Below are 24963 nucleotides of genomic sequence, written 5' to 3'. Positions count from 1 at the left end.
ACTTCATGTTCCCTTGACAATGTGCCATGTCACCGTGCCACATGTGTTCGCGACTGGTTTGAAGAGCATTCTGGACAATGTGGCTACCCAGATCTCCCGACATGAATCCCATCCAACATTTATGGGACGTAATCGAGACGTTAGTTCGTGAACAAAATTCTGGACGGGGAGGACTTTCTGGACAGCTATACGGCCAGCATGCCTCAATATTTCTGCAGAGAATTTCCAGCTACTTGTTGAGTCCCGCCGGCCGCTGGTGGCCGAGCGGTTCTAGGCGCTTCAGTCTGGAACCGCGAGACCGCCACGGTCGCAGGTTCGAATCCTGCCTCGGGCATGGATGTGTGTGATGTCCTTATGTTAGTTAAGTTTAAGTAGTTCTAAGTTCTAGGGGACTGATGACCTGAGATGTTAACTCCCACAGTGCTCAGAGTCATTTTGTTGAGTCACTGTGACGTCGAGTTGCTGCAATACACCGGTAAAAGGAGTCCGAAAACGACTTTAGGAGGTATCCTATGACTTTTGTCACCTCAGTGCATACTGTGCTGTTGCTCCGTGCCACCGTACGAAATATTGCCAAAATGATAAATGGTGTAGCGGCGATGACGGAATACGGCCACCCAGACAAACGTTATACAACCGTCGTTGGGATTTCGCTGAGCAGTAAATTCAGCAGGGGCTCTTACGATTTTCTCCGAGTGACGTGCCTGAGTTCATTCCGCAGCGACTCTGGAGTAGCAGTTTAGTGCCGGCGAGCAGTGAGCTCGTTTAGCGGGGACACGTCCGCAGGAAGGCGTTTGTTTATTTTCGGGAGCGGTCGCGTTTCGCAGGCGTGCGTCGCGTCCAACCCACGGCGGTCTAAATACGAGAGTCCGGGAAGCGCTGTGTCAGCCGGTGGCTGCTGTCTTCATCAGCGCGGGCCTTGTCTTCAGCTTCAGCTTCAGTTTCAGTTTCAGTTTCAGCTGCAGGTGCAGCCAGCTTACTACACACGCGGGCTGGCGGCTATCTCTCCATCCAGCCTGCCTCTGCCGCCCAGCTCCATTCGACTTAACGCGTCGGTCGAGGATTATTCTTATCAGCGTAGCTACAGCGCGCCAGCGCAGCACGCTCCGCTCCGTAGCAGAGGTTAACTGTGCGGGGGCGCCAGAATAGAAGGTAGTCCGTTCGAATCTCGACGTTGGCAGAAATGTAGCAACGTACAAGTATTTTAAATGTTCCACGTCGACCTTGAGGGTGCCGGGGAATCATAAGAGGATGTCTGTTTCGCTGACCATCGAACTAGTGACTGGAATGTTGGGGCACACCACGATTTCCAGTTATGATTGAGTCTCTACAGTGTCCTGAGTTAGTTGCCAGAAACACCTGAAGGTTTTTAAACTTTCTTTCGCAGGGGATCCACCACGCAGCGCTGTAATACTACGAGCCATGTTGGGCACTGTTCTGAAGGGTTTCGTTAAGATGGAGCGAGGGTCAGTAGAACACCGCAATGCGTCGGTAGAGGAGTTTACAAAGACAGGGCCTATCACACCTGCACGACACAACTTTATAAGCAGGTTTGGTCGACCTGATGCACCTAGTCGCAATACTCTGTTGCTGCAGGTATCGATAAGGTGTCGAGATGGATCTGTGACGGACAGTAGACCGGTAGGACGTCCTCGTTCGATATGTACGACGGAAAACACTAACGGCGTCAGCTGGGCTGAAAGCTGTCGCACTTGGGTAGGCGGGTTCCAGCGTTCGCCGTATCCTGGGCAAAGATCTTCACTACCATGCGCACAAGATACAAGTTGTTCATAAGCTTACCGAAAGGGACAGGACGACGAAACTTCACCTTTCAGTGTATTTTTGGAGTTTCTGCAAGTTTAAGAGGGCATTATGAACAGGTTACTGATGTCAGATGAGGCCCATTGCCACTTGTCTGTGTATGTAAACGAACAGAACTATCGGTTCTGACGTGCGTACGCTCCGCGTGAATTGCTGCAGCATCCTATTCATACTGCAAAAGGGACATTATGGTGCGCCATTTCCTCCAAGAACATTTATCGGTCGGTATTTTTTTGTTTTCTTTTTTTTGAAAATGACGGCAATACTTTAATAGGAATTTCTGAACGCTACGCAGCCATGTTGCAGACATTTCTGCGCTATGAAGTCAATCCTTATCGTCACCTTTGCTTCCACCAAGATGGAACGAAAACCCACACTGCATATGTCTCCATAGGCGCCCTGAATGAAGCATTTTGAGAGAGAGTCATTTCTCGATTTGGCAGCATCGATTAGCGTGCTAGTTTACGCGGCGTGACAGCATTTTATTACTTTTGATGGAGCTATCATAATCTTCAAATTTATGAGGAACACCCATCCAGTATCGACGAGCTGAAATATCATTCGGAAGATTCCAGCAGGAACCAAACACATGTCTGACAACGTAACAACCTGTAGCAGCTGATTTAACTCCATATCGACCCTCCTGACAGAGCTGTTCAGTTTGGGATGATCATACTGCCTGAAAGCAGGAACCAAATCAACGTTTGTACGATTCGTTGCAGATGCTGTTTTTACCATGTTACTCCCAGTATTGCAGCCCAGATCCCTATCAATTTCCCCTCCACCCACTATCACAACACGATTCTGTTTGTAAAACCCTTGCACAATCATTTTGCATCCTCTGTTGCGTGGCTAAGACATCCATTCGGCTTGAAAAACCTTGTGACCTGGTACCTGGCACCAACTTTTTTCCTGGCAGATCTGGCTCTCACCTCTTTTATGCCTACTACCTAGGAACAGAACTTTTCTGCTACTTTCTACGCTTTTCTTGAAACAGTTGGTTTCCTGATGAAAGTCTGTTGAGTATTAACTACATCTATCGAGCGTTTTTCTTAGAGAAATGTGGTAGCAAGGCATATCTGTTGTTTGTGCCAATGATGAAACTATCAAATACTGTTCTATTTTGGCGGCCCATGTCCTTTGCTGTCACTTCCCACATGTCTTCATCCTTCTTCTCCCCTTTAATCTCATCAGTTCCTCCCTAGCACTACCCAGTTCGGCCTAAAGGGCTCTAATCTTAAATGATCAAGATTCCGTCGGTAGGGCTTTGTATGTGATTTCCGGGAGGCTGAATGCACTCAATGGAGCGGCCCCCACCGGATCACGTTCGTGTTAAATCGGGAACCATTCCTGATTAAACGTGACGATCACTTCTAGCTACTCCCACTAATTTGGAAGACAAAGGTTTGGTGACCGGTACTGTGTTAACTCGAAATCATGTCAGCGTAGCGTAAATGATCAGCGCTACGAAAGACTAATGAGAGAAGGAACGAAATGAGCGAACTGAACTTGGTGAGACTAATGATAGGGAATCAAATTAGACTCGTCCTTTAATTACCTCATTCTTGGTCCAGTAATGTAAGAACTTATTCCCTCCAGCGCGTCTCAGTACCAACTGAACTGTTGGGTCGTAAAAGATGGCGCCCTTTTTTCTTTATGTATGGACAGTGGTACTGTGTCTGCTTTCCGTGTTTGGTGCACACGCGCACCCACAATTGCGCGAGCGCCTGAGATTCATTCCTAAAACAATGAAGAGGTATGAGAATCTTCGTTCTACGCACCCCAGCTCATGTAGAATTGGTTTACAATGGCAAAGTCGATCAGTTGGCGAAGGAAACTAGTGTTTCTGGTTCTATAATGAACGTCTACTGGTCTCTTATTAGAAGATATGGGCACGGAAACTGGCCGATAAAGGATGGGCAGAGGACTTAAGCATTTCAATCTGCCATGAGAGAAAATACTACGCTCCGATTCAGCCAGTAATTAGAAGCACCCCTCGCTTTGCAAATTTCATACGAGCAGAAATCTGATAACTGCCTTGCTACTTACATCGTATGGACATCAAGGGTAAACCTTTAGGCAACAGTCAGAAGGAAGAAAAAGGTGCAAACCACTTTCTGTTTTTCTTGCAGTTTCTTCGAAGGACAGCGAAACCGTTAACTGCGAAACCTGGTGAAATTGAGGGTGTCTCTTCCAACATGAGCACCTGTTTTATTGTATCATACAAATTCTCAAAATGCAAAAAGCCATGTTTTTTCAACGAATTGTAACGCGTATATATGAAATTTGGTGTTGTATCAGTTGTTGCGTAATCACTCTAATCTTCAAGTATATGTTGCCTAGTCTTTGTTCCGTTTCATTTTCTGTATTCTATTTTATCTATATTTGGTATGTCAGGATACCTTAACAAATATTGAACCCCTGTGACAGTTGTGAAGTAATTAAAAATCATTGTTGAAACTGTCTATATTCTGATTTCTCTGTATATACGATTTCATATTTGTACCAAGCTGTAGGCAATATCTTTCAATAAACCCGAGCCAAATAACAAAAATAAATTAGAACATCGAAAACGCCCAAGGATCCCGTAACTTTACAGTCTTTTTGGGGTGTCCTAGCGTCAACAAGGAGAATTTTTTTTTAAATTAATTGTCCATCGTCTTACGTAATTCATTACATAACTGAAAGTGTAGTGATAGGTGTTCAGAAATCTGTAAGAGTTACAGTTCCTTGGGATCATAATGATATGAATAATCGGATTATTAACCTTTCAGTTTATTGCGAATTTGCCTGTCGGTTAGTATGAATGTTCATCAAATAATTACTCAACATTTTAGTATAAATAATTTGTTCCAAATCTGTTCCTCAGCCACTTCTTAGTTGTTATTCCTCATTCCTGCTCGGCTCTCCATATTTCTCAAATAAATGAGGTTGCACAACTGTATTTGTGAAATGATACAGTTTATGAAATGCTAGCACATCTCTGTGTAGAAATATATCTTCAGTGGACTAGCGGCGCCATTGTAAGAGTGAGCACTGCATCGATGTCCATGGTGGACTACTATTACGGCGGCTCTGTTGCTGGACAACACATAGTGGTTGCTAACAAATGCCAATACAGATTTACCTGACACACACGGTTGTTCAAGGTGATAAGCCAGACTATGACAAGAAAGAACGAATGATGGGCATGGATAAGGAAATGAACTTTTCGAAGCTGATGGGGAGAATCAATAGGTTGTGACAGTGGTGGTGAACGATGGGTGCGAAGATTTGTCAACGACTGACAACAATCATTGAAGCTTTTCCTATGTCGTATATCTTTTTCTGTACGGATTAATCACATTGTCTGTTCCATCTTTAGCCCACCTCCTTCTCGGTCTCCCCTGTCCATTTCACTGCTTCCTCTATCCCTGAGACGTCTGTATTTTTCAATCCCATTTCTACTGGATAAACTCTCCGTATGTCTTTCTTGCTAGGTATCCACACTACCACGCAATAAAAATACCATAGAACGTGAGGAGAGTAATGTATCGCACCTCCATTTAAATTTTATTACTATACTCTCACTCTCTCCTGGAAATCTTGGATTTTTTAGAAAATTTCCCTGTCCTCTGCACAGGGTGTTTCACAGTTTCTATTGAAGCAGTGGTTCGCAACATGGGGATAATTACCTCCTAAGGGTAAAACGAAATATTATGAGGGGTAAAAATTAGACGATTCCGTTCTGTTTCAGTCACGATACTAAATTATTTTCGAAAGATCTTAAGTATTATCACAAGTTCGCAAGACTCTAATACTGATTACAAAAGTGACCAATAATTACCTGCCGGCTGGAATGGCCGAGCGGTTCTAGGCGCTACACTCTGGAACCGCGCGACCGCGGCGGTCGCAGGTTCGATTCCTGCCTCGGGCATGGATGTGTGTGATGTCCTTAGGTTAGTTAGGTTTAAGTAGTTCTAAGTTCTAGGCGACTTATGACCTGAGAAGTTAAGTCCCATAGTGTTCAGAGCCATTTGAACCAATAATTACATTTTTCAATTAATAGTATTAATGCGGTGGAAGTCACAGGTTTCTCACGTAGCCCATGCATTGCACACATATGTTATGCTTTGCCCCGTGCTTCACTGATGATAAATGTGAGACATGTACATAACAAATGCTAAATATCTAAAGAAAGTGTCTTCTCCAAGTTGTAGATTGTAACTGCTATAGTCCATTAATTGCTTTATTACTCTCTTCGAGATAGATAAATGAATTAACATACAGCACGACACAGCAGTAACTACAGAAGGGCTACTGTAGTGCTGTACACATTATTATTATTATTATTATTATTATTATTATTATTATTATTAAAGTGGTTAGACACAAACCATTAACAGCCTGAAGTCGTCTGGTTTCTGCCAGTTCAGAAGTAAGGAGTGCAGCAATCAAGTGATTTACAAACAGTAACTATAGCGCACACGTCTGAACCTGTTTCCTTTTAATTGGGGTTGCAGCGTGGAGGTCAAGCAAGTGCCACAATGGAGAGGAGTAATGCAGGAGAAGTATGTTTTGTAACAAGTGTCTACCCTCACTGTAGGTAGTTAGCTTTCTTATCTGAGAAGGAGTTGTTAGTTAGCACTTGCGATGCACCACGAATTCCTTTGTCTTTCGTTCTAACACACACACACACACACACACACCACACACACACACACATACAGACACACACACAAACAAACAAACAAACTAAATAACATTCACCCTTCATCATTCTTAAAACAAAAGTGTTCCAAGAAAAGTTTTTCACTCTACAGTTTAGATACGTGCTTACGTTGGTGGTATTGCGGGGGAGGGTGGGGAGGGGGGCAACAGGTGGCGTAAGGGGGGGGGGGGGTTAATGTCTGATTGCGTTCAGCAGTAAAGGTCTAAGAAAGGTTGAGAACAGCTGCATTAAAGGCTTCTAGGGGCTTAGATAACTTTTTGACAAGGAACTCATCTCCAGGAATGAGGAATGTACCCTTTCGATGTAAAATGAGTTTCAAGATCGCTTCACTTTCAAATCTCTAGCTTACACAATGAGCTCTGACCTGTGTGCTCTACACGAGCCGGCGACATGCGCAATGTTTGGCGTACTCGTCCTCGGGTTCTCTTCTACGTGGCGAAGGGCGTCCTCTCCAAAGTCGATTGTGCGGCGCATCCGTGGGGACCATAGACAACAGTTCTACATGAGAACGCATCAGTTCTCGCAGCCTTGTTGCAGTCACACGAAAGTGGTATGTGACGTCACATTTACAACATAGCTGATGACGGCACCCTCTTCTCAGTTTGTGAGCCTACCCTGAAGCGCAATACTTTAAAGTGATGTGATCTTGAATCTTATTTTATATCCAGACGTACAGAACTGGACCTGGGTTCCAAACAAAAACTTTAGCTACAAAGTCCCCGTCTACAATCCCTATAACGCTTCAATAGGAATTGTGAAACATGCTGTATATGTTACTTCACATAACAAATATTTAAGTTCTTTTGCAGAGATTTAATTTTGCAGTACGATCTTCCTGTTTTTATATTCTTTGCCTCAAAGCCCGCACAAGACCCATTCTATCGTGAAATTTGTATTGTCTAAAAAAACGTCTGCAGTCTATAAATAGGTCTTTGCATATGCTATTTGGTCAAAAACTGACATTTTGTGCCCATATATATATATATATATATATATATATATATATATATATATATATATATTGACTCTTACACAGAAGATTACAGCAGCCAGCCACTTTTTACAATACTATTTACAGGTGCATCTTCGGAAGGCTAGTTCACATTTTACATTATATTTCGCCTTTTGTTTCCCCACCTGACGAAATTCCCTTGGAGTGGTGGTGCTGATGAAGAAGCAGGGCCATTATGTTCTAGTGCAGGTTGCTCATCATCATGTAGCAGCGAAAACTTCATAATGCAAAAAAAGTGCAGCCGGTGTCCGTTTTGGAAAGTTAAGTGACAAAGTCGTGAAAACGGCGTGGTCAGTAGTGTGCTGCTGCTCTTTGTTAAAGTGCCAGAAAAGAGTGCTCGATTCTGCTCTCTCGCGATGTCTAATGACTACTGAGGTCACTGGTATGGAGTACCTGACAGTAGGTGGCAGCACAATGCACCTAATATGAAAAACGTATGTTTTTGGGGTGTCCAGATACTTTTGATCACATAGTTTATGTTCTCCATATCTTAGCTTCGTAGAACGTCATCCATATGTATAAGATTATCAAATGGGGCTTCTGCTCTTCTGATTCTCGTAACATCGCTGTTGCTGTTGTCGTAGTAGGAGTAATAACAGAAAATACACTTCTCTTAACTTTAGCGACACTGAGAATACTCTGACAAATTACTTCGGCAATGAATTCACAAGTTTATCCTTGTCTGTCCTGTTCGTACGTAGAGCACACAAAACTGGAGTGGATTAGAGGAGTATTGGGAGGAAGCTGGTGGCGGCAGCGTAATAACGGGCACCGGAATATTCATGAGAATGATTCGCGCCGGCCCGGACGTAATGTTCGCCGGAATATTCAGAAGCGCCGAACGGGCGCCTAGCGAATGTGAAGGAGGGCTCTAGACGCCGCGCACCAGATGCGACAAGACGTTCGCCTGCACTTCGCAGTCGCCACGGCTGGTGGACAGCCGTTGTGCGTTCTCAGAACTCCAGTGACGCGCTGCCTGTTGATCACGTATCTGCTGACGTTGTGCGTTCCGCAGAAGATCTCTCACCACCGTACCTACACTGGCGTCTGCTGTGTGTCTACGCTCTAGTTTATTCCCAGCGCCAGCGAAACGATGTCGAAAACATCACTGTGACCTCAGCACTGCTTGGCTATGATGGTTGTCGTAATATATGAATTTATTACATAAAATGTTGAAGGCGCTCTGGAGCAATAGACATTGCACAACTGAATTCATGACTCAATCAAACTTTTGAGGGCATTCAGTTTTTTTTTTAGTTATCGCTCGTTCGACTGTTTGATGCTTTTCCTAATCTGACATGACCAAGTATTGATAGTAAAATCAAGACCCTACGCTGTCGACAGGCGTTGATACACATCTACGCGGACAGTTGAAAAGGTGTGCCCCGACCGGGACTCGAACCCGGGATCTCCTGGTTCAATGGCAGACGCTCTATCCATCTGAGCCACCGAGGGCACAGAGGATAGTGCGACTGCAGAGATTTATCCCTTGCCCGCTCCCCGTGAGACCCACATTCCCAACTTAATTGCAACACACTACATTCGTTGTTTCCCTGCCCACTACACTCATTACTCGCGGCAGACAATCTGACCGAGTCCCGTAAGAGTTCGGGCAACGCGTGTGATTCCGCACACAAGGAGGTCATGGCCGGTTAGCCTGAACTACACTCCTGGAAATGGAAAAAAGAACACATTGACACCGGTGTGTCAGACCCACCATACTTGTTCCGGACACTGCGAGAGGGCTGTACAAGCAATGATCACACGCACGGCACAGCGGACACACCAGGAACCGCGGTGTTGGCCGTCGAATGGCGCTAGCTGCGCAGCATTTGTGCACCGCCGCCGTTAGTGTCAGCCAGTTTGCCGTGGCATACGGAGCTCCATCGCAGTCTTTAACACTGGTAGCATGCCGCGACAGCGTGGACGTGAACCGTATGTGCAGTTGACGGACTTTGAGCGAGGGCGTATAGTGGGCATGCGGGAGGCCGGGTGGACGTACCGCCGAATTGCTCAACACGTGGGGCGTGAGGTCTCCACAGTACATCGATGTTGTCGCCAGTGGTCGGCGGAAGGTGCACGTGCCCGTCGACCTGGGACCGGACCGCAGCGATGCACGGATGCACGCCAAGACCGTAGGATCCTACGCAGTGCCGTAGGGGACCGCACCGCCACTTGCCAGCAAATTAGGGACACTGTTGCTCCTGGGGTATCGGCGAGGACCATTCGCAACCGTCTCCATGAAGCTGGGCTACGGTCCCGCACACCGTTAGGCCGTCTTCCGCTCACGCCCCAACATCGTGCAGCCCGCCTCCAGTGGTGTCGCGACAGGCGTGAATGGAGGGACGAATGGAGACGCGATGAGAGTCGCTTCTGCCTTGGTGCCAATGATGGTCGTATGCGTGTTTGGCGCCGTGCAGGTGAGCGCCACAATCAGGACTGCATACGACCGAGGCACACAGGGCCAACACCCGGCATCATGGTGTGGGGAGCGATCTCCTACACTGGCCGTACACCACTGGTGATCGTCGAGGGGACACTGAATAGTGCACGGTACATCCAAACCGTCATCGAACCCATCGTTCTACCATTCCTAGACCGGCAAGGGAACTTGCTGTTCCAACAGGACAATGCACGTCGGCATGTATCCCGTGCCACCCAACGTGCTCTAGAAGGTGTAAGTCAACTACCCTGGCCAGCAAGATCTCCGGATCTGTCCCCCACTGAGCATGTTTGGGACTGGATGAAGCGTCGTCTCACGCGGTCTGCACGTCCAGCACGAACGCTGGTCCAACTGAGGCGCCAGGTGGAAATGGCATGGCAAGCCGTTCCACAGGACTACATCCAGCATCTCTACGATCGTCTCCATGGGAGAATAGCAGCCTGCATTGCTGCGAAAGGTGGATATACACTGTACTAGTGCCGACATTGTGCATGCTCTGTTGCCTGTGTCTATGTGCCTGTGGTTCTGTCAGTGTGATCATGTGATGTATCTGACCCCAGGAATATGTCAATAAAGTTTCCCCTTCCTGGGATAATGAATTCACGGTGTTCTTATTTCAATTTCCAGGAGTGTATATATATTGAGATGGTATCTGTTCTTGTCCCAGCTGCCTGTGGAGCTCAACGAGTGCCGCTCTGCTTTCTGCCCACTTCATCAAGAGCAGATGGCCTGGAAACATCGCTTAGCCTTCAATGTGTGTTAGCTTGCTATTGAGACTTCGTGCTATTTACGACGGGAATACGGCTTCGCACCTACGTGCTCATCACAGCAAAGTTATGTTGCCATTTACTAACTTGTTTTTGCTTGTGGTAAACAACTTTAAATTTACAAGCAGTACCGAAGTGCTTTACCTCTCCTGCTCCTACTCGCTTCCTGCATTCGGCCTATTTTGCAGATAACAGGAGCAGACCCAGGCGCTGCCTTCCAGGCGGGATGCAAAATCCTCTTTCTTAAGAATACCACATGGTCGCTTTGGAGCGCTATATGTAGAGCACAACTGGTAACAAGCAATCTATGCGATTTCCACCGTATCTCACGATACTGAAGCGGTGTGTGTGTGTGTGTGTGTGTGTGTGTGTGTGTGTTTGTGCCGTTAGTTTCATGGAAACAGTGAAGTAATATCGGTCAATATGGAGACGAAGCAGCCAGGAGCTATGTATCTGCAGGTGCCTGTGAAGATACCGCAAACGATGTTGCCCAATTAGTTGGTACAGCAACGCAGACTGTCCAACATGTCCAAAGGAACTGGTATACCACTCACAGCCAAGCAACACGTTGTAAGAACAGTGGTTGTGAAAGGATCGTAACCGACAGGGACTGAAGACGACAGCAGATTTCAAACCCATCAATTTCTGCCACATTTGAGTGCATCGCATAAAACCACTGCTCACACTTGCGCACAAAGCTGCATGAGTTCAGTTAGCCAAACAAACATACACCGCACAGTAGACGACTGGAGGCGTTTAGTGTTGTCCGACCAGTCACAACTTTTCCTCCTTTCAGATAACGTAAGGCATCAAGCCAGCAAAGAACCAATGAGCCCTTTAACTGTCAGAGTGTTGAGGGCGCAGTTCAGACTGGAGATCGCTCTGTCATGTTTAGGGAGTGAATTTTGTACCGTGACTTGGCCTCACTTATTCTCATTACCGTGATCATGAACCAGGATGTTTACGTCTGTATTATCGGTGGCCAGGTCTTGCTATTCCTTCTACATCTTCATTCTGAGTGAGCGTTGTACAATCACTACTTTCTAGACGACAAGATCCGTGTTCATAGGGCTGCAAATACACGTTGTTGGTTTGACGTAAGCATAGACAACCTATCTCATCTCGAATGGCCCGCTAATTCGTCGGACGTTAAAGGCATAAAAATGTCTGGTATTATTTGGAAAAGCGTGTGAAAGTTACCAATAAAAATACCCGCAATGTCGTAGTTGGTATGTGTACAGTGTCTAGTCATAAATGAGCGGGTCTAGCTGGATGTGGCATACCTGAAGTACCTGTGGACTCTGTTACTCGTTGAACTGTTAATGCTAGAGGCGGTATTTTGCGATATTAACGTGATGTTTCTGTGGGAAGGTTTCACTAACTTTTTGTCTAGCATGCTGTCTTCTAATAAGCATCACTCCTTAACTGCCCCTCCTAATGCCATCTATAATATCTTTCGTATATTCCAATCTTTGTATCCTACTACTCTTCCCTCTACTGCTCCCTCCACCATCAAGTTAATTACTCCGTGACGGACGTCCCACCAAACCTACCAAATAATACAAAGGTCATCGGGCCCATTTTTCGCATGATGTTGCGCAAGATCTTAAGAATAGATTCCTTGGAAGATGCTCTCACACTCGTCTCATTTAACACTAGTAGATCTCTTTCTGTGGGGGTATCTAAAGAATCGCGTTTATGTCACGGAAACCATAACACTAGATGACTTTAAACAGCCCATCGAGAAATCTTTTCGCCCCATGACACTAACAAATTTACACCCCTTCCACCGGTCCTTCAGAAGGCGCATTGCATTGTGCGTTAACGAAACTGTTCACTCATTAGGACACATTATTTACATGACCATTCCACCAACAGAACATCCTTCTGAACACAGCCAATTATGTTGGATTCACCCATAAAACACTGAGCGTTCCCAGCTCCCTAACTAAAATTGAGAGAAATCTGATTTAAGCTTACATGTTATAGGAAAACCGTTATCGATATCGTTGACAGTGAACCACCTACCAGCGGGTGCTAGCTGTTGGGCCTTTGCTTCTGGAACACTCTGCAGTCCCCCGGACCGGACGCTGCAATGTTACGAGGGCTATGCGGAATAGTAGCGAGCACGTGACATCAGTATCGAGGCAGACGCGGTCGAGTGAACATATACTGAAACAGCTGTCAATCACAAATATGACAAGTTGCATTATAAAATGGTGAACACTGCATTGAGGGAAATATTTCGTTTGAACAGAGATGTTGAATTGACTGTCGCTTTTTTTGAGTGCCTGAAATTTAAAATCATTCATTATCATCAAATGAATGAGTGCAACATAGATATGTTTTCCATTGTTCGAAAATGAAAATAATAATTTAAAGGACGTTACGCTTATTGCAGTGGAACCACACCACCTTTCATGATTACTTTAGTAGGAAGCAATTACGAGAGGCATTCAATAAGTAATGCAACATACACTACTGGCCATTAAAATTACAACACCAATAAGAAAGGCAGACGATAAACGGGTATTCATTTGACAAATATGTTACACTAGGACTGACATGTGATTACAGTTTCACGCGATTTCGGTGCATAGATCCTGAGAAATCGGCACCCAAAACAATTACCACTGGCCGTAATAACGGCCTCGATACGCCTGGGCATTGAGTCAAACACAGCTTGGATGGCGTGTACAGGTACAGCTGCCCATGCAGCTTCAACACGATACCACAGTTCATCAACAGTAGTGAATGGCGTATTGTGATGAGTCAGTTGCTTGACCACCATTGACCAGACGTTTTCAATTGGTGAGAGATCTGGAGAATGTGCTGGCCAGGGCATCAGTCGAATATTTTCTGTATCCAGAAAGGCCTGTACAGTACCTGCAACACGCGGTCGTGTATTATCCTGCTGAAATGTAGGGTTTCGCAGGGATCGAATGAAGGCTACAGCCACAGGTCATAACACATCTGATATGTAACGTCCACTGTTCAAAGTGCTGTCAATGCGAACAAGAGGTGACCGAGACGTGTAACCAATGGCACCCCATACCATCACGCCGGGTGATACACCAGTATGGCGATGACGAATACACGCTTCCAATGTGCGTTCACCGCGATGTCGCCAAACAGGGATGCGACCATCACGATGCTGCAAACAGAACCTGGATTCATCCGAAAAAATGACGTTTTTCCATTCGTGCAACAAGGTTCGTCGTTGAGTACACCATCGCAGGCGCTCCTGTGTGTGATGCAGCGTTAAGGGTAACCGCAGCCATGGTCTCCGAGCTGATATCCCATGCTGCTGCAAACGTCTTCGAACTGTTCGTGCGTATGGTTGTTGTCTTGGAAACGTCCCCATCTGTTGACTCAGGGATCGAGACGTGGCTGCACGATTCGTTACAGCCATGCGGATAAGATGCGTGTCATCTCGACTGCTAGTGATACGAGGCCGTTGGGATCAAGCACGGCGTTCCGTATTACCCTCCTGAACCCACCGATTCCATATTCTGCTAACAGTCATTGGACCTCGACCAACGCGACGAGCAGTAATGTCGCGATACGATAAGCCGGAATCGCGATCGGCTACAATCCGACCTTTACCAAAGTCGGAAACGTGATGGTACTCATTTGTCCTCCTTACACGAGGCATCACAACAACGTTTCACCAGGCAACGCTGGTCAAGTGCTGTTTGTGTATGAGAAATCAGTTGGAAACTTTCCTCATGTCAGAACGTTGTAGATGTCGCCACCGGCGCCAACCTTGCGTGAATGCTCTGAAGAGCATATCACAGCATCTTCTTCCTGTCGGTTAAATTTCGCGTGTGTAGCACGTCATCTTCGTGGTGTAGCAATTTTAATGCCCTGTAGTGTACTTTTTTCTCGGCCAATTTCGGCTGAAGGAAATGAGACATTTGCTGAGGAACATTGCGGAATATTCTCGCTTCAGCACCTATAACTTCACTAGTTCAGATAGGCTGCAGCGCTGTACGTCGCCCTCAAAACGGCGTCTGCAACAGAGGTGCTTTCGAAGCAGAAAGCTATCGTTGGCGGAAAACAAAAGAATCACAGATATTCATTAGCGCTTGAAGAGTATGTACGGAGACACGGCAGTGAACAAAAGTACGGTGAGTCGCTGTGCAAGGCATCACTCACCATCGCAACTAGGTTGTCCATATCTGTCCCACCTCCCGTGTGCCGGTCCGCCACACACAGCTGTGACTCTGCAGTGTTGGAATGTGCGGACACTCTTAGTCGAGGTGATCGATAGACCACAATCAATAACATTCTGCTGGATAACTGGAAGCCTCTGTTGGTATTGCTGACACACTCGTCCATCAGCTGTGTGCCCACTGGGTTACTCGCCTCGTAACAGAAGACCATAATCAGAAACTAAGGACCATATATACGGTACTGCTTCCGCGTTACGAGGCTGATCGTAACAATTTTTTGCCGAAGTTCATCACAGGCGATAAAAAATTGGTTCATCACTTCGATCCCGACACGGAATGGCAATCCATGTAGTGGTTTCAAATGGTTCAAATGGCTCTGAGCACTATGGGACTCAACTGCTGTGGTCATAAGTCCCCTAGAACTTAGAACTATATAAACCTAACTAACCTAAGGACATCACACACATCCATGCCCGAGGCAGGATTCGAACCTACGACCGTAGCGGTCGTGCGGTTCCAGACTGTAGCGCCTTTAACCGCTCGGCCACTGGCCATGTAGTGGGGCTACACCACCTCTCCTCTGAAGAGAAACTTCTATGCTGCACCCTCAGACGGTACAGTCATGGCGACAGTCTTCAGGGACTCTGAAGGAATTATTGTGTTCAATGTCGTCTCTCATGGTGCAACTATCAACTATGAAGTCTATTATGCCACCCTAAGGAAATTGAAGAAACGGTTTCAGCGTGTTCCACGCCACAAAAATGTAAACGAACTGATTTTAATTTTAAATTAACAACAGCCTCAGAAACTTCTTGACAGATTAAAATTGTGTGCCGCACCGAAACTCGAACTCGGGACTTTTGCCTTTCGCGGGCAAGTGCTCTACCAACTGAGCTACCCATTACGTGATAAGGATCTCCACATCCAGACATTATCTTCCATGGGCTATCACGACTCACACGATGAAAAGTCTTCTCAAGGTTGACAAAGATCATTTGGGTTTTCACATTAAATTCTCTGTGTTCTTCTATAATGCTTTTAATTACAAGTACACTGTCTGATATAAATCCATTTTTTTCTTCAGAAATAAAAGCTTCTGTGATATTCTTTATCCGCTTATTGGTTATCTTTGAGTACAGTTGTTTAGCCAGTGTTTAGAAAACTGATACAACGATATTTTTTTATAATCAGTACGTTCCCGTTTTTTGGAAAAAGAGATTACTTCTGCTGCATACCATGGGTCTGGGACCTTGCAGTTTGTCCAACATCCACTTATTAATTGTAAAAGTATTTGGTATATAGTGGTAAAGTTTTATGTTTAATTAGTTTTTTTTATTCCATCTATTCCTGTAGATTTTCTGTTCTTCATGCCTTTCAAAGCCTTCTGTAGTTTCACCATAGTAATTGGACGTACTGTTTCATAGTATATACTTTCTCTAGTGTCATCTTCGGCCTTCTGTGTACACCACAAGTCTGTATAATGATTTATCTATTGTTCATTGGGTATAATGTTCAGTGAGGCAGTGTCTTTTTCTTCCTTGTTTAGGGCTTCCATGACCTTGTATGCACATTGCTGTCTACAGCGTACTTCCTGTTATATGGCGCTTATGGATGAGCCCCACGAATTTTGGTGCGCTTTAGGTGGTGGTGGTGGTTAGTGTTTAACGTCCCGTCGACAGCGAGGTCATTAGAGACGGAGCGCAAGCTCGGGTTAGGGAAGGATTGGGAAGGAAATCGGCCGTGCCCTTTCAAAGGAATCATCCCGGCATTTGCCTGAAACGATTTAGGGAAGTCACGGAAAACCTAAATCAGGATGGCCGGAGACGGGATTGAACCGTCGTCCTCCCGAATGCGAGTCCAGTGTGCTAACCACTGCGCCATCTCGCTCGGTGGTGCGCTTTAGGACTAATTAACAAAATATATTTTTGAAGCAGCAGTACACATTTGCCCTACACATTAGATGCCATTTCTTTTACAATCAGCTCACAGTAATTAGAAACTTAAAGTGAACATGAATGGAAAATTAGGTTAGGGGGCTGTTAACTGCGCCCAGGCTAAATGAAAGAATCTGTACATCGACCATCTAACTACAAGCTCTCGAACGTAAGTCAAGTATATCTCAGTTTCTTTCTGGTGAATTGCAAGTTCATGGAGTAAATGCCACAATGCAAAGAGCGATAATCTATCTCGAAGGCGAAACCGCAGTAGCCGTCACGTATTTCTGACGATTAACGCCCGTTGATTACGTTACGTTATCCAAGCAGCATTCAGAATAACAAGACAATTTCAATTGGAGAGATACAGACGCAATAGTGCACAGCAAACACTGATTGGTCGTTACAGCGCCATTGTATTGTTCACGTAATCCATCCAGCATTCGCAATGCTAAGGCGATCAGTCCCTCTCGGTTGGACTGATACAGACGCGGCAGTGCGTAGCGATCACTGATTTGTTATTACACCGTAATTGCATTGGCTTGGCTTCTTGAACCTGTTCATCTTCGTATCACCATTGCACTGAAAACATCTGAACATCTCTCCTAACGCGAGGTGTCCTGTTTACAAACAAATGTGATCCATTCATTCACTGTACTTGCTCTTGCCAACAGTAATGTACACTATAGTTTGCCCTCAAGTTTGCATTCACTACTGCTCCATTCTCTATCGGATTCGTTTTTTTCTTTGGCAGCGTTAGTTGTACGTCAACAGTATGGACTGCGAACTGACTAATGTGTGGTGGATATGCACCTCGTGTGTGGAACGACGCTCTGCAGTGCTAATCCTGCAGCGACGTAAATATATCACAGGAGTACTGCATCTCAGAGCTCTGTTTTGTGTTGTATTTTTGGTGATAAAACACAACATGATTTTTCACTGTCATGACGCTATTTTTCCTGAAAGACAGATAAATGCCGTAAATAACTCAATGGACCATAATTATGTCGATAGCTCAGAAGAATGTCACTGAAAAATCTTTGCTATCGGTAATCATAGATGTAAATGGTACAAGACTTATGTTATGTCTATGGCGCAACAGACTCACGCATTTTTGTTTTCCGAAGGCGCCATACGTCACTGTGCAGTTTCTCTATGTAACAGTTTTAGGACGTGCTTCACAGGGATAATTTTCAAGAGCAGCCCCACTATTGACTCCCAGTTGTCCATTTCGTAACTATTGAAAAATGTAGCCATATTCTCCTTATAAACTTTCACTCCGATAGTACGCATTTCTGTTAGCCATAGAGCAATCAAAGTACAGAATGTCATAACACGATAATCCAGTTTATTATTTTGAGCGAAAGGCACTCAACATGGCTATTGTCAAACTCCACAGACTGCGTACACTTAATTTTCGTTACTGCGCAAAGTATAGTCGGGCAACATAAAAAAAAAAAGATATCGTTAAATGTCGACAATCTTCTACAACGCCCATATTCTGAGATCCCCGCACAGTAAGTGGCGGTGTAAGCACCTGCAGTATCTGAAATATTGTCTATAAACGCCCTCTAGACAAAGGCGGAACTTTCTAGCAAGACATTATGGCAAAGCCGTAGACGCGAAGAAATTGGTCCAAAGTTATAATACGCCAGACGGCGGTCGTAACTCCTTCGATTGTCTCATATCGCCGCTATAGTTCAGTCTCCGATCGGTATCGTTTTGACGCGACTAGCAGACGATACCAGAGGGTGTAATTCAGCAGCAGCGAACGGGGCTGCGGAATTATTGAAACTCCATATCGAGGCCGTGCCAGGCGGGGCTTATTGGATCGCCAGAAGACGTCATCGACCTGCCGAGGGTGTGTGCCGAGCGAAGCAATATGGGTGCCGCTGCCACTGCCGGGCCGTTGATTCAGCGTCTCTCACCCCAACCCGAAAACCTGCCCCTCCCCCAAGCCCTTCACTGACAGGACCACTGCAGACGTAGCTACAGAGGTCTCTTGCAGACAGGGGGTATCGACTCATCTCTGTCATCAGGGAACTGACAGGTCCGTTAATCAAGGATCTTGATAGGTCCAGATATGTTAGAGGCACCTGTACTGAGTACGTGGCTAACGGATTTCAATGCGACGGGCCTTAGTTTCCGAGAAAATCGATGTTGAAGTTTTACCATACGACAGTGAGTCAAATGAAAACCTTAAATATATATTTTAAATATTATTTATTCTGCAGAAGTGGTACAAAGCTGTATCACTTTTCAACATTATGTCCCCCACGCTCAATGCAAGTCCTCCAGCTCTTACAAAGTGCATAAATTCCTTTAGAAAAAAATTCTTTTGGTAGACCGCGCAACCACTCATGCACCGCGTGGCGTACCTCTTCATCAGAACGGGACTTCTTTCCTCCCATTGCGTCTTTGAGTGGTCCAAACATATGGAAATCACTTGGGGCAAGGTGTGGTGAGTTTGGTGGATGAGGAAGACACTCAAAATGTAGGTCTGTTATTGTTGCAACTGTTGTACGGACAGTGTAGGGCCTTGCATTGACATGTTGCAAAAGGACACCTGCTGACAGCAATGCACGTCGCTTTCATTTGACTGCAGGCCACAGATGATTTTTAATGAGATCTGTGTATGATGCACTGGTGACAGTGGTTCCTCTAGGCATGTAATAATCCAAAATGACGCCTTTTTCGTCCGAAAGATAGTCAGCATAACCTTCCCTGCTGATGGTTCTGTTCGAAACTTCTTTGGTTATGGTGATGAGGAATGGCGCCATTCCTTGCTTGCTCTCTTCGTTTCCGGTTAGTGGAAGTGAACCCATGTTTCGTCCCCAGCAACGATTCTTGCAAGGAAGCCATCACCTTGTCGTTCAAAGCGCCGAAGAATTTCAAATGGTTCAAATGGCTCTGAACACTATGCGACTTAACTTCTGAGGTCATCAGTCGCCTAGAACTTAGAACTAATTAAACCTAACTAGCCTAAGGACATCACACACATCCATGCTCGAGGCAGGATTCGAACCTGCGACTGTAGCGGTCGCTCGGCTCCAGACTGTAGCGCCTAGAACCGCACGGCCACTCCGGCCGGCCCCAAGAAGTTCTTCACAAGCATCTACACGTCGTTCTCTCATTTCAGGAGTCAGCTGCCTTGGCACACATCTTGCAGACACTTTGTGAAACTGGAGCACATCATACACTATTTGGAGTGCTAACCCATGACTAATCTGTAAACATGCTGCAATGTAATTCAGTATCACTCGGCGGTATTCTTCACTATGGCTTCAACTGGTGCAGTGTTCTGTGGAGTCACTACTCGTTGTGCCTGACCTGGACGAAAGCACCTTCCACTGAAGTCACACCATTTGCGAACTTCCTACTCTATTCGTAGACTTGCTGCTGTGACAAACATGCATCACCGTACTGAACCTTCATTCGTCGACGATTTTCAATAGGTTTCTCACCTTCACTACGCAAAAATCGAATAACAAAACGCTGTTCTTCCCTGGTGCAAGTCACAAGTGGGACGGCCATCTTTATACTGATACTGCGACGGTATGTGTGCATCTGCACCGTGCTGCCATCTACAGACCGTTCTGCACGCTGTTTGTAGCACGCTTACCAACTTACAGGATAAGGGGGCGAAATTTCGATTTGTTATTACAAATTTAAGGTTTTCATTTGACTCACACTTGTACAAACCCTCTATAACGGTAACTTTAGCCATGGTTCCTATAAGCATAACTAGCGCAGCAATTAAAGTTCACAGCTATCACGCCGATGGCAGAAGCTCGAATCCATTAATAAATCAATCATTGCAGCAAATTATCTCCAGATGTGCATTCGGGGTGTTACAGATAAGATTACAGAATCATCTTTCTCACTATCTCTTGCATCGCTTGCTGTGGCGGGTCGGAAATCCGGATGTTATTTGTCTTAGAGGCAGCCGAAACAGAAATTCGGAGAGAGCTACGAACACTTAATGAATGTCGCTGCCTTGCAGGCGTTACTGGAAAACACAGATCATTTCTGTATAAAAAGATCGTTCTTACTTCTGTCAATTTAGATGTGAAACAAGCGCATTTAATCATTTCTATGAATACAGGTGCACTAAATTGAAGTAGAATTAAAGAATATGCTCGTATTTTTATGGAATTTTTTCTCGAACCGATTTCTCCTTTGGTAGATTGGCACCTTCCTGAATTGCAAATTTTAACCTGCCTGTAACAATGAACATTGCGAGGTTGACAATGTGGAGTACACTTGGATGAGATAATTTTTACGGTGCTTTCTTTTTAACCTTAGATTACCAAACCTTCGTAAAATTTACGATTGCAGGAAGTAATACAACAGGATAATTTGTACTTAAATTGGTATGTAAGATACTACTGTAGATCTGATACCGGTAATTAACTAATGCGTGACTTATATAATATGACTTACTTTGAATAAAATGTGGAGTAGTTAACTTCACGATGGTTTAATAGCAATTTAACATTCCCCCCCTTTAGTGTTCTAGGCTTAATTCACAAAGATATTATGGTAAACGGCCTGAGCAGTTTGGCGTTCCCACGAATCAGGCGAACGTTGTCCGAATATCTGGAATTTGAAGAAAGTTTGTTGTAATCGTCTATTTCTTAATGAAACTGCGTGACTTCTACCATTTAATGATATTCTGTACGATGAAACTGAAAAAAAATTACACAGGCAGTATTTGAACCTGTACTGCCCGCATGATAGCCACGAACTTCAGCCGTTCCGCTTCTTTATACTGATCAAAACATGACTAACGCTACAGATATAGAAGGTGCGCATAGACCTGCAACATCTATTTTCGGAAAACTAGGGGCCGTGGCTCGAATAGCCACTAGCCACTCAGGACAGGTCGCTTTGTAACGTACGCAAGACACATTAAAATCCATGAATAACAGCTCTTATGATATCTTTGGCACGTAATACGTCCGTCTATACAAATTAAAGTATCAGATAAAAAGCTGGCAATGAGTTTATGCTTTTGTTATTAGAGCCACATAAAAACTCGATAAGACACTGTACATAGCGTGGCAAAATCATCGATTTTGTTCCCTAACTGATGCCCGTACTCATTGGGGAGAAAATCTGTATGCCTCTGTGGATGTCATTCCCTTTCCTATCTAACTCTAATGATCCCTATGCGAGAAATACGATGGTGGCAGTACAATGGTCACACAGTCTTCTTTAAATTTATCCAATAGGATTTCACGATAATTACGTCCTTCTTCCAAGGATTCTCATTTGCTTCCGTTCGAAGTTGTTACAGTCCAGAATCGTATGGCAATCTGGCAAACACCCCGCGAGTATTGAGACAATCATTCCAACGAAGCACCAGGTTGAAGATACCCGTTTGGTAAAGCACCGTGTCCTGTTGCACAGGCGTGATAATCGCAGCCGCTCGTGTGTCTCCCACTTGAGATACCGTAAATTTGTGGTATGGGGGCGTGCGTTAAGATAAAACAGCTGAATGGAATTTAGCGCACCATTTCATAACGGTGGTTTTCTACAAATATTCTGCCCCAAACGCACTCTTCATTCTCCGATGGATATCTACAGGTGTTTGTTCTTCGGCCGCCAAGAAAAGAATAACAACACGTTAGACCTGTTTGGAAGCATTTGGTAATAACTTCACTAATAGTTCACGTTTCTGCATTTAGTGCAGGCACGTGTGGAAGACGAGGTCAACGGCCTTGTTGCAATAGTAACACCGGTTCCCGTCAGATCACCGAAGTTAAGCGCTGTCGGGCTGGGCTAGCACTTGGATGGATGACCACCCGGTCTGCCGAGTGCTGTTGGCAAGAGGGATGCATTCACCCCTTGTGAGGCAAACTGAGGAGCTACTTGATTGAGGAGTAGCGGCTCCGGTCTCGGAAACTGACACACGACCGGGAGAACGGTGTGCTGACCACATGACCCTCCATATCACATCCAGTGACGCCTGTGGATTAAGGATGACATGGCGGCCGGTCGGACCTATCGGTACCGTTGGGCCTTCATGGCCTGTTAGGGACGAGTTTAGTTAGTTCACGTCGGGAACACAGAATTGCCATACTAATCCCCTGCCTACAAGTCAGTCCTTACACCCTGAGGTGACAAAACTCATATCTCCTAATATCGTGTCGGAGTCCATTTGCCCGGAGCAGAGCAGGAACTCAACGTGTCATGGACTCAATAAGTCGTTGGAAGGCCGCAGCAGAAATATTGAGGCATACTGCCTCTATGGCCGTCCATAATTCTGAATGTGTTGCGGTGCAGGATTTTATGTACGAACTGACCGCTAGATTGTGTCGCATAGATGTTCCGTCGGATTCATGTCGGGAAATATGGGTGGCTAAAAACTTCGCTCCAACTGACAAGTGTCTACTGACACACAGGTAACACGGATTTAGAAAACATTGTTATTCTGAGAAACAACTAGCTCTTTATTTGCACGAGTTGTTGATTGCTATTGGCAAGAGGTTTCAAATGGATTCCAATCACGAACTTTCTCCTCGGAATGCGAAAATATTTTGTTGACTCCGACCTACACAGGGAGAAGCTATCACCACGATAAAATAAGGAAGATCAGAGCTCGTCTGAAACATATAGGTGTTCGGTCTTTCCGCGTCCTATACGATATTGAAATAATAGAGAATTGTGAAGGTGATTCGATGAACCCTCTGCCAGGCACTTAAATCTGATTTGCAGAGTATCCATGTAGATGTAGATGTAGAATGTTCCTGAAACGAATCGCGAACAGTTATAGCCCTGTGACATGACGCATGGTCATCAATAAACGTTTCGTCGTTTTCGGTCTTCAAGTAGGCGAACGTAACCACTTCCACTCAATGATCGGTTCAGCTTGACCAGAGGATCCAGTCCATTACATGTGGAAGCAACCCACGCCATTATGGAGGCACTACCAGCTTGCACAGTGTCTTGTTGACAACTTGGGTCCAGGGCTCCGTGGGATCTGCACCACACTCGAACCCTGCAATCAGCTCTCAATAACTGAAATAGGGACTCATTGTACCAGGTCACGGTTTCCCAGTAGTCTAGGGTTCAATTGGTATGGTCACAAGCCTACGAGAGGCGCTGCGGTCTATGTCATACTGTTATCAGAGTCACTCGCGTCGGTCGTCTGCTGCCATAGCCCATTAAAGCAAATTTCGCCGCACCGTCCTAAAAGATACGTTCGTCGTACGTTCCACATTAATTTCTGCGGTTATCTCATGTAGTGTTGTTTGTCTGATAGCACTGATATCCCTTTGAAAACGTCTCTACTCGCGGTCGTTAAATAAAGGTCGTCGGCCACTGCTTTGTCCATGGTGAGAGGTAATGGTTGAATTTAGTATTCTCAGCACACTATCGACACTGTGAATCGCGGAATATTGAATCCCTTAACGATTTCCGAAACGGAATGTCCCTTACTTGTACCTCCAACTAAAATTTCACGTTCAAAGTTTGTTCCTTCCCGTTGTGCGGCCATAATCATATCGGACACCTTTCCACATAAGTCTTCTGAGTAAAAATGCACTGCCCTCTTATACCTTGTTTACAAGATACTACCGCCATCTGTATAGGTGCATATCGTTATCCCATGACTTTCGTTACCTTAGTGTATACTCGCATCGGAGTCACGCTACGTTGCATACATGCTGCAGCAACGTCTCCAAACGGAAACTTCTTCCGCCCATTATATGTTCTTCGAACATTTCTTGCCAGACTTTTGTATAGATTATACCGTCGTGTTACGATGCGTCGCTGAATTCTTTCGATCTCTATTGCCAGATCTGTCTGAGGAGAACTTCAAGCGCTGGTGTCACTCCAAGTGTACTGACCGTCCATGTGCTTTTCTCGTATTCGCAACCTCGTAACTAGACTATGGTGATGTGAAGAAAAATATTTTGGAGTGGTAGAATAAAGGTGCAATTGGGGGACTAAATTTAGTACCAGTATTTCAGATAAATGTTATAGTAAAAGTAACACGCCGGCACATAGGAATTTGTATCGCTGGGGAACACAGTACCTGCCCGTAAAAGCGTACGTTGAGACGTCAGTAATACATTGGGCTACCGATGTGGAACG

The 24963-nt window shown here is 45.2% G+C and overlaps 1 protein-coding gene and 1 non-coding gene across 2 annotated transcripts in view; both read right to left on the bottom strand.

The window, feature by feature from the left end:
• Window positions 1-24963, bottom strand: part of LOC126091882 (calbindin-32) — a 695369-nt gene that overhangs the window by 623759 nt on the left and 46647 nt on the right. The gene's annotated exons all lie outside the window — the stretch shown is intronic.
• On the bottom strand, window positions 8926-9000 carry Trnaq-uug (transfer RNA glutamine (anticodon UUG)). Its single transcript has one exon. It is a non-coding gene; the product is annotated as a tRNA-Gln (tRNA).

The sequence above is a fragment of the Schistocerca cancellata genome, chromosome 7 (genome assembly GCF_023864275.1).
Source record: "Schistocerca cancellata isolate TAMUIC-IGC-003103 chromosome 7, iqSchCanc2.1, whole genome shotgun sequence".
Lineage (NCBI taxonomy): Eukaryota > Metazoa > Arthropoda > Insecta > Orthoptera > Acrididae > Schistocerca > Schistocerca cancellata.
Note: the sequence above shows the minus strand (reverse complement) of the source record. Positions and strands in the feature narration are given on the sequence as shown.